Source organism: Astyanax mexicanus, chromosome 25 (assembly GCF_023375975.1).
Source record: "Astyanax mexicanus isolate ESR-SI-001 chromosome 25, AstMex3_surface, whole genome shotgun sequence".
NCBI lineage: Eukaryota > Metazoa > Chordata > Actinopteri > Characiformes > Acestrorhamphidae > Astyanax > Astyanax mexicanus.
The window spans coordinates 7,059,428-7,070,623 of record NC_064432.1 but is presented as its reverse complement, the minus strand read 5'-3'; the positions used below and the strand labels follow the sequence as shown (position 1 = coordinate 7,070,623).

Here is an 11,196-nt window from a genome sequence, read left to right as displayed (position 1 = left end):
AGCAGCTTTGCAGAGAAAAAACAGAACAGGTCCATGCCTCTTATGAGCAGCACCACAGAGATGCCAATTTTTATGGTGACACGGTGGCAAGGAATGTTGTTCCGGGTTCTTTTGTGACCTCCTGGATGAGTTGTTCATGCCCTTTTGGAGTAATTTTGGTCGGCCGGTCACTCCTGGGAAGGTTCACCAGTGTTCCATGTTTTTTCCATTTGTGAATTATAGCTCTCACTGTGGTTCTCTGGAGTCCCAGAGCCTTAAACATGACTTTGTAACCTTTTCCAGACTGTGAGATGATCAATGACAATGACAGGTCTGACAGTAATCAGGTCTGGTTATGGTTAGTAATAATATTGAACTTGGCTTTCCAAAAAGTGTTATGGGGGGAAAAATACTTTCACACAGGGCTAGATTGATTTGAATAGTTTTTTTCCCTTAATAAATGAAATCATCATTTAAAAAGTGTTTTTTTAAATATATTTACTCAGGTTATATTTGACTGATATTAAAATTTGTTTTATAATCTGAAAATGTAAGTAGGACAAAATACAAAAACAAAGTAATTTGTAAGGTGGCAAATCATTTTCTACTCCACTGTATGTGTCTATATTTATAGAAACATTATGCTAATGGTATCTCCATCACTGTGAACAGTCAGTGTGGTTTGTCTTAATGAACTTTTTATTGTTGTGGGTTTTAGGATCATTCCAAACGTCAGAGACAATCAGAGATTACACACAGACTGAGAGAGAGAGAGAGAGAGAGGGCGAGGGAGGGCTGAGCTCAGTCTGTAAAGCAGATTAGGGCTGAGCGTCTCCCTCCTCCTCTTCCTCCTCCTGTCCTGCGCTCCTCCGCTAAACTGCCCTGTGAGGAAATACTCCGTCCAGCAGCACAAACACACCACTGATCACCAGGACACGCTTCTGAAGGTGAGTGACCATTACTGCATCTGTGTGGAGAAGAACGAGAGAATTAAACAAAAAAGGAGAGATAGAGAGGTAGAGAGTGGTAACACGATAGAGAGAGAGTAAAAAGATGGGAGCGAGAGAGTGAGAGTGATAGAGTGTAATACGAGGAAAGAGGATGATTGTGGTAGAGAGCTTGTTATAAGAAGAAAGAGAGTGAGAGGAAAAAAGACAAAGTGAAAACAGGAAGAAAGAGTGACAATAAAACAGAACAGAGCCACATAGAAAGAGTAACATAGAGTAATGAGTAAAAAGAGAAACAAGAGGTGAAGAGATTGATAAAAAGATTGAAGAGTGATGGGTAATAATGTGAAAAAGATGAGAGTGATTAGGAAGAGTTTGACAGGTTGTGGGAGTGATAAGAGAGGACAGAGAGTGAGACAGGTATTGAGAATGTTAAGAGAAAAGTGAGTGTGATAGGAATGAGAGTGAGAGAGACAGTGGAAGTGATAAGAGATAATGATGGGAATAAGAGTGTGGCAGGTAGGGTGAGTAACACAAAAAAGAGTGAGACAGGTATTGAGTGTGGTAAAAGGAGAGAGTGAGACAGGTAATGAGAGTGGTAAGGTAAAAAAAAGAGAGAGTTAGACAGGTAGTGAGTGTGGTAAAAGGAGAGAGTGAGACAGGTAGTGAGAGTGGTAAAGTAAAGAAAGAGAGTTAGACAAGTAGTGAGTGTGGTAAATGGAGAGAGTGAGACAGGTAGTGAGAGTGGTACAAAGAGAGCTGTGAGGGTACTGTGTCATTACTGTGATATAACTGTGCAAGTGCTGTTATGTTATTGAGCTGCTACTGTGTCATTATTGTGTCGTTACTGTGCTATTACTTTGGGATTACTGAGGGATTTGTGCCATTACTGGGATCTTACTGTGTCAGTACTGTACCATTGTCGCGCAATTACTGTGCTGTTACTGTGTCTTTACTCTGCCAGTACCGCACCATTCTTGTGCTGTTCCTGTGCCAGTACTGTACCATCCTTGTGCTGTTACTGCCCCAGTACAGTACCATTGTTGTGCTGTTACTGTGCCAGTACTGTACTATTATTGTGTCATTACTGTGCTGTTACTGTGCCAGTACTCTACCATTATTGTGTTATTACTGTGTTGTTACTGTGCCAGTACTTTAGAAATATTGTGCCATTACTGTGCCAGTACTGTACTATTATTGTGTCAGTACTGTGCTGTTACTGTGCCAATAATGTACCATTATTGTGTTATTACTGTGTTGTTATTGTGCCAGCACTATATCATTCTTGTGCTGTTACCGTGCCAGTACTGTACCATTATTGTGCTGTTACTGTGCCGTTACTGTGCCAGTATGTTGGAAATATTGCGCCGTTACCGTGCCAGTACTGTACTATTATTGTGTCATTACTGTGCCAGAACTTTACCATTCTTGTGCGGTTACTGTGCCATTACTGTTCTGTTAGTGTGCCAGTACTTTAGAAATATTGCGCAGTTACTGTGCCAGAACTTTACCATTATTGTGCCGTTACTGTGCCAGTTCTGTTCCATTATTGTGCTGTTATTGTGCCATTACTGTGCCAGTACTGTACCATTCTTGTGCCATTACTGCAATGCTACTGTGCTGTTACTGTGTAAGAAGCTGGTGGTAATCCTCCTGTGTACACTGTGTAATCCTGCACGACAGCCTTGCTGTTTCTAAAGCTGAGACAGTGGCCTTAAGAAACACAGAGAGAAATATCAGCATGTCAGGTTTAATTACATTAACACTAATTAAAAGATAATAATAATGTATTGATTCAAAGGGTCTATTTTTATGTTTACTGTATTGTATATTCCGCACTGATTATGTATCCAGATTAATCGCAATTCAATTCTACAAGATCATTGCTCTTAAGTATGAAACAGGCAGTTTTTGAGTGATATGCATAAATGAGCCTGAGTGGGTGGAGCTAAACTACAGTAGGCTGAAAAGATATACCGAATTCACCTACTCGTTATGCATACCCATGGTGCATTGCATAAACTGCTGGACATTGTAGGTACATGTTAAGTGTAGTAATGTTTGTAACATTAGCATTTACTTATCTACTTTACCTCTTTATCTAATCAGGTCTTCTATTAATCATTGTATAATTTAATGTCCTATCCATTGTTTAGTTCTAATTGTCTGTGCTATAAGGCTATTTTCTGAAGACTCAGCTATTAGTAATGTAATGTTTAGCGGTTTTGGATACAGGGATAATTAAAACGCAAAGCCCTGAACTGTATACCAGTAAAAGATACCAGTTTATCCATGTTACCATGTTCCTGTAGTGGTGTACAGAAGCACAGAGACTGAGAGAGGCAGGGAACGTCTAAGCCAGCCTTTTTAAACTGACTATTATTCATTTATGCCGTTATTTTTAGCTGTAGCGGAATACTTTGAATACTTGATGTGCTGCAATTGTCAAGTAACCCAAATAACTCGCACATAGATCCATGTTTAAAACCTCACACGTTAAAATACGCTCAAACACTGACGAAGCAAATCATTAAGATCACCTGACCAACATGCTGATGATCACCTGCATGCCACCAAAACAGCTTACATCACAAGATCATTGAAGGTGGCCTGTGGGATCTGGCACTGAGACAAGAACCACAGCCCATCCCAAAGGTCAAAACAGGACTCTACCAGGACTCCTCAGACCAGACAACCTTCTTCCATTGCTCCAGTGACCACTGCGACACAGTCAGCGAAACTGATCACTCCACAAGACCTCTGAAGGTGTTCTGGAGTATCTAGCACCAAGACGTCCCTCTAGAAAGTTGAAGTCATCAATTGTGAAGTGGAAAACAGGACTTAGACCAGGCAATTGTTGTCCATTGCTCCAAAATCCAGTCCAGAGGCTTGAAGGTTCAGGTTCACATCCCGGACGAGCCCCCAATTCTGTTAACAGACCCTCTACCAGACCAAACACCAGACACTGTGAACTGTATGAACCAGAATCCAGTTTCATAGACAAGAAAATGGGATATACTTACTTTATGTTTGAGCATAAGCCAAAATAAAAGACAAAACCAACTACAGACAAACAACTATCTAAATCTAAAATTAAAGAAACCAAAATACACAAAGCTACTTCCCCCCTACAAAAAAAGAACAATGTAGACAAACCAAAATGGCTCTCACCCCCTACTTTTTCCCAAAGATAAATGAGAAATGATATGGATATGAAACAAAAAGTACCACCCTTCAACAAAAAGAGCCAATCAGCTTGCTTCATGTGCAGATAGATAGTGGAGTAGAGTCAGCATGCCGGTGAGGAAGTTGCCACTTTCTGTGGAGATGTGCGCAGGTGCAGTAGCCATAATGTTACAAACTGTTAATGGATTTTGGTCAGATTTTATCAGTGATGTAAAACATGTTGTTCAAATAGTTATTATACCACAATAAGTCCCGGCCCTGCAATGTGATTGGCTGAGAAACATTATATGAGTGCCATTATCAGCTGGTAATGCACTGTAATCAAAGCTCTCCATGTAAAACTCCGCCACATACAGGTAGCAATCTAGCAATGATGCAGCGCTTACAAACCAAACAGCACAGCTACAAACAGAGGAGCAATGGAACTATTTTAACTCACATAACTGTATTTTCTCGTCCTCTTTAACTCAAAATCTTTCAATAAACCGCGTTAATGGAACTTTGGTATAAATGCATGTATTGCTTAGTTATACCTTCAGTTTAGAGTATTTTAGTCTCTCCCCATTCAAACAATTAGTATAGAGGCTGATCTTTCATGAGGGGATATTATAGGCTTTTTTTTATCGGCTATGCCTGCTATTGTGCTATTGTGTTCCATACCTGGCAGCCCGGAGTGAGAAAATAGGACTAGGGAATGGGCAGTGGTCAGGATCAGAGGCTAAAACACAAACAGATTATCGCACTGGCTGGTGCTCTGCTGTTAAGAGATATCAATGCTTACACTTAGCATGTTTCCTTAATATCTGATCACACATCCTAACTAATTTATGAGCTACTAAAGAAAATATAATACGTGCTGGTCCTTTAAAGGCACAAGAAAACAGCAGCCTAATTCTATTGCCTTTAAAATGCACTTGTTTCATTTTTGGTACATAAAAAAAGGTAAAATACCCTTTAAAGATACATACAATTCATACAATGTAATGTTCACCCTCAAGGCATCAGTCTACCTCTGGTAGAGATGACGTTTGTCTTGCTCGCTCAGTATTCTCTCTGTGCCACTAAGCTGCATATTTTACAGCCCACTAATGGTTGAAAGGGGCAATTTGGGCCTTCATTAGCTTACCTCTAATCTCAAATTGTAGACTTCTATAAAACTCCTAATAGCGAGCTGGGGACATGCTAATGTATCTCAGGAACACTTGGGTACTGTTGTGCTCATGACAGTAAATTACATATGAAAAAAGATACCTTATGCTATCTGAAAGGTGTATGCAGAGATAGGGGAGACTGGACAATTCCCGGTGGGCTGCTTTGAGTGTGGGCCGCTGGAAGATCAAAAATATAGAACCTGATTCAGGTATTCTATTGTTGAGTTGTGCGCTAGTTTATTAGTTTAAGTGCTTGGTCATTAGCCAATCGTGGATATGTTGCCTCCCCCAATGGTTAAAAAACACATTAGTAATGAGTGCAAAATGGTGAAAGTGTCCAAACAGCACAAAGGAGGAGCTGGAATTGTGCACAATAAAAAGAAGATACTAAAACAAGATGCAAAAACTGACAGCTTTTATATTTTTCAAAAAAGTTACTTGCTTTAAAAACTAATCCTTTTATAAGGTTTATGTGATTATTTAGTTTCTTGCATGTTACTTAAAGAAGAACTCTGGTGTAGTAAAACATGATAAAAAGTAGTTGCCTTTGATAAATAGCACACCTCTGTTCTCCCACTGCATTTTGAGATCCAGAAATCTTAACAGTTTGTCCAAACACCCTTCAGACTGGGTGACACGGGGCATAATTTGCCCTAATAAATCAATTTTTACCATTATCCAGGCTCAAAGTAGCTCCACACTTCATTGATAAAATCCAGAGAGCCCTGACATTTAAAATGAGGCATTAATAACCTAAAAAGTGCTCAAGAAGCTTATTAAAAACCACTGTTTACATCGTATAACGCAAGCTTCAAATGACAGACATATATACATAGACACTGCATAGACTCAATGCATATATGTATATATCTCTCAGTTATGAGAAAGGGTTAAGGTGCCAATCACAAGTCCAACACAACTCTCAAATGACCTGAAAACAAAGATTGTTCGACATAATGGAAAGTTGAGTGTTTTTACTTACAAATAGCGAACATTTTAATAGTCTGTAGTGTGTCTGTAGTGGGCGGGGCAAGGAAAACGCCCAGGGCCGAATTGTTGGGGTATGTCCAGTATACATTTACTTTAACCTCAGCTTCAACATGTGGCAAACTAGCTTATCCTTAGTTAGCTATGGTTGTAATTGGGTTATAAGAAACATATTTAGTTGTCTTTAAGCTGTACTAAACACAATGAAGTATTGATCTAAAGGGTCTTAGAGTAACCTTGAGTGAAGTTACCTCCTTCAGTGTAATGGATGAATTTTAAATGAAACAGCCATTTTTAATTCAAACTACTTAGCCTAACTCATATCCAGACATGACTGGGCATTTTGCCACAGTTATGTCTTGTAACAGTACATCATGCCATGTTTTAAATGCATCAGTTTTCACTTCTAAATAATTTTACCCATCAAACAAACTAAAATAAAAAGTCTACAATATTTCTACAAAATGCACTGTATTGGGTTGAATTGACCTGTTTTTCTTTTTAGAACCTTTAAAAGCCACTTATCCTTAATGACATCCAGTGTATGCCACTGGTGGACCCAAAGGGGAGGACCCTCAGTGCCCCTATTTTTGAGAAAGCATCACTCAAGTGCCCACATGCCCACCAGAGTGTCTCTTCTGATTGCAATTCATTATAATTATGTGTCTTCTAGATCAATAAACCTTGATAATGTTTCTTATTGAGTGCCCATCTAGTAGAAAAGGGTGGTTTTATGAAGCCACCTTTCCTAGATAGTGTCCCAAAGGTGTCCTTCCAAGCAGAGACAATGGGTGCTGTACTCTGTAGGGTTTTTCTACAGGTGATAAAACATGACGAAATGCCCGTTGACTTGCAACAGTGGATTCAATTTGATGTGGTGCCCTGCAAATGCCCATCACAATGGGATAAACTGTATTTGTTGATACACGACAGACTAAAATTGTTGTCAATGATAACACAAAGTTGTAAAGAATTAATTCACCCATTTATTCTTTCCGTTTTAGCCATGTCCCTTTACTATGTATGGAACCCATGTCATGCAGTAGGTGTCCTTTGTATTTTTTCACCCCTGGTCTTCCACAAATATTGCCATTTGGCTTACCAATCTACCAACCAATTAAGCAATCAATCAATCAAGCTATGTACCATTCATCAGACCACATCCCACATCATTCAGTTCCAAGAAAAAAGGTCTTGGTTGAACACTCACTCACTAGTTGTCAAGAAGAATCAGAATGAATTCAACTCACCTCTTAATTAAGTCATTTTGTTCCATGATCCATCCACCTCCATGCTTAACAGTTGGAGAAATTATGTTTTTACAAATTCTGCAAAAATACAAAGTGTTCGCTGTTGCCAAGATGTTCTGCTAGATCTTAATCCGTACACATGACTTGTTTTCACAATGCATAAAGCTTCTTTAGATTTTTTAAACTTTTGACTATGAATTTTGTGGTGATAACAAATGAAAGAAAAGGATGGAAATGCATTCTTCTACTGACTCTTCTGTGAAGGTTTTATTGGTGCAGATGTTGTGCCACATGCTGGCCCTGTTTCGTGTCTATCCTGTTCTGCTCTACTTTTCTTTCGTGTCTCTGCCCTCATCCAGTTCCGTCACCTGTGTTTCATCTGTAGCTCTGCCCCCTCATTACCTTCCCCAGGTGTTCCCTGTTTCCTTTCCCACCTTGCGTGTGTATTTATAGCTGTTTCCTTTGTCAGTTCTTGTGGATGTTTGCGTCAGTTCAGGTTGAGTTTATTTCCTACTTAGTGTTTATAGTTTCTTAGCTGTTCTTGTTTTTGGTTTATTGTTTGTTTTCTTCATTTGTTAAAAAATATATACTCCTCCGCATCCTCTTCCTGCTCCACACCTGATATGTTGCTTCATCTTAGAACAGCGTACCTCCACTCCAGAGTCTGACCAATCTTCCTGAAGGTGTTTTGCATATTTGCATTTCTTCTTTTCTTAAGCATTTTTATTATGGTCTGTGAAAACAGCTACCTGAACTCTACTTTGCAATCTTCTTGTGCTTCGTCGAGCTTCTCCTGCTTTGTCGAGTTCAGTTAGTTTAATGTTCCGAGTGTTAGGAAGCTTATTAGAGGAACCCACATCTGCTAATTGTTGGGAGACGTTTTAAAGAAGTATTTTTAAAAAACCTTTCCTACCAATAACTGCAAAGAAGCCAAGGCACTAACAAGCTAATGACCTAATAGATGAAGAATAGAGCCAGAAGGTAACATAGACATAAGGGCAACAAGCTATTCGCTTCACTGTCCACAAACCTGAAAAGCTAATAAAGTTCAGAGACCTTGGTAATCTAAAAAACTCTTGTGGTGCACCTCCTTACCTTCTTTCACTCTAAAAAGATACAAAACCAATGTAAGAAACGGAACTCTGTATTTATAGTAACAGATATTTGACCCTCTGGTGCTTAAACCTTTGCAGATCACTCTACGTCAACATGGCTAGAGTAGCATAGACCCCATCACTTATTGACTGTCCTCTTTTAACCTCTCTTTATCTCTCTATATCCTTTTTTTTCTCCTTTCTTCTCGCTCGCTCTCTCTCTCATGTTCTGTCTTTATAGTCCCTCCTCCTACATATAAACAGAATGGTGCCTTTTGCAAACAGTTTTATGCACTATTCTCTCTCTCTCTCTCTTTCTCTCTCTCTCTCTCTCTCTCTCTCTCTCTCTCTTTCTCTGTGGTGGTGTTGTGTGAGTGGTGCAGCAGCATTATTTGGATGCATTATTGATGGCTGTGCACTCTGTAGGTCACCCTTCTTTCTTTTTCTATGAAGAAAGGGATGGAAGCAGTGTTTCCCACTCCATTCCACTCTTGAGGTCTTGAGGCAGTCCACGTTTTCCCAGTGCCTCAGCCCCCTACAAAAACTTCCCCAGCTATTAAATGCACACAGTACAAATTGACAGTGTTGAATTAAATCTTACAGCATTTAATGTAACACTGTCCCAGATCTTAGTGTTGGAAAACACAGGTGTGCCTCTCACTGAATACAACCTAGGCAGACGTCAACAGGTGAGATGTTTGTTGCTATCTTGGCAGTGAATTGTCAACACAGCAGTGTACAAACCCATAGCACATGCCTGTTTTTCGTAAATTACTAGCTTGCGCACCTTCACAGCGTGAATGTGCAGGTCAGTTTCCTCTGCTGAGGAAGCTGTGTGAAAAGAATGGCTTTTGTGCAGAAGCATTTGTTAGTCTTTCAGGGCATCTGTTTATGAATTAATCTGGTGCATGATGTACATGCACTTGACGGAAGGCGGATTCTGGCAAATATAAAGAATTTGGCACAATATCTGGAATGGAAACTTACCGAATTGGCATTGAAGGCCACATGCTTATCCTACGCAAACCAAACGATGTTGCTTATAGGGAGATGCGGCCGTTAGTTATGTATTTGATGACTACAAGTCACTAAACTGCAAAGTAAAACCAAAACTAACCGGACTAAACGTACCCTATTCAGTGTAACAAACACAACAACCTTGGTTCAGACTTTGGTGCAGACTTTCAAGAGCAAACATGGTTTGCTATGGATTGTTGAGGCCTTTAGAAAGAAGAATGTAGGTGCATCTGAATCTGGAAGGAGATTAAAAAGATCTCAGAACTATTAGAATACATTTTAGCCTCTCTGACTGCTTTGGGAAACACTTGACCATAGACGGTTATAGGATACCCATGCCTGCCCAGTCATATACTGTACGTCATCACCTAGCATTTCATTCATTATTACCAGAGTTGTTAGCTTCTACATCCTTTAAAGCAGCTGCAACCCAGTTTACGTCTGCTTTTTAAAAGCTTACCCCTCCAGCACCACCAGCGCTTTCCGTGGCTCTTGCGTCCTACTATTATGCAACCCCCAACCAAGCACCCGCCATTTCTTAAATGATTCACAGCCGTTATTCCTGCACGGCCTTGTTTTCATACATGGGGTGTGCTGCTGAAGTTTCACGTGAGGCCGGGTGAGAACGGTGGAGAATCAGGCCGAGGCGGAGAGCACGTGTTCGGAGAGGGAAGAGAGAGAGACTGTTGGGGGACTCTGGAGAAAGAGATCCAGGGAAACGTGAAAAGAAAGAGCGACAGTGGTAGAATAAAGAGAAAGAGAGAGAGAGAGAGAGAGAGAGAGAGTGTTCACTCTGTCTCTGCACAGGACGCATTAATTATTCAGCAGCACGGAGCAGAAAATGGGCAGAAGGGACTAGACTAAGTCTCTGTACTCCGCCTGCCGCACCAGCCTTTCCTTCCACTTCTTCTTCCTTTTTTTCTTCTGATTCTTCTTCTTCTTCTTCCTCTTTTTTTTTTGCATCCCAGTGCAGCCCAAACTGGATGGGATGTTCTGTTTTAAATATAAATTAGATCAATTACAGTCCTTGACTCAGAATAACTTAAACCTAAAGGCAAATGTATGATTCGCCGTCAAATCTACGCCACAGTCTACGTGTACTCTATGCCAAAGCTGCAGCAGCACATCAGCAGTTGTGATTGGTCCATCAAGCCTTGTTTTTCCACCTATACATTCCAACTTTGCAGCACACAAGTATAAGTATAAATGCTCACAATGGCATCGACCACTCATGCATGATAACTATTATTATCATATTTTAAAAAGAAAACTCAATAATATAAGTTCAAAGTACTTCTGCCTGAAGTGTATTTTTAAATGTTCATTGAGCCAACCCAAAAAAATAAAATTATTTCAAGTAGTAACAAACAATGCATGGCCAGGGCCCTTCATCAGGGTTGATTCATAAAAAATATATATTTTCCCATTGACTCCTAGCACCAAAAAACTATGTGAATATTGTGCATGTTCTCCACTTTTACTTGCCTTTCATATGTAGTCTCCCAGTTTTCCAGAAGCTACCCTCTCTTGAGAGTGCATTTGGGTTTTATGTATTGGTACCTTGTTACCTTAATTAGCAAGTTAC

The 11,196-nt window shown here is 39.9% G+C and overlaps 1 protein-coding gene across 1 annotated transcript in view; it reads left to right on the top strand.

Annotated features, from left to right (window-relative positions):
- Positions 1-758: 758 nt before the first annotated feature.
- The window catches only part of LOC103029043 (FERM and PDZ domain-containing protein 1), a 48,892-nt gene continuing 38,454 nt past the window's right edge, over positions 759-11,196 (top strand). The window contains exon 1 of the mRNA XM_022681733.2: positions 759-926. The gene's annotated coding sequence lies outside the window, so the exon portion shown is untranslated. The remainder of the gene's footprint in view (positions 927-11,196) is intronic.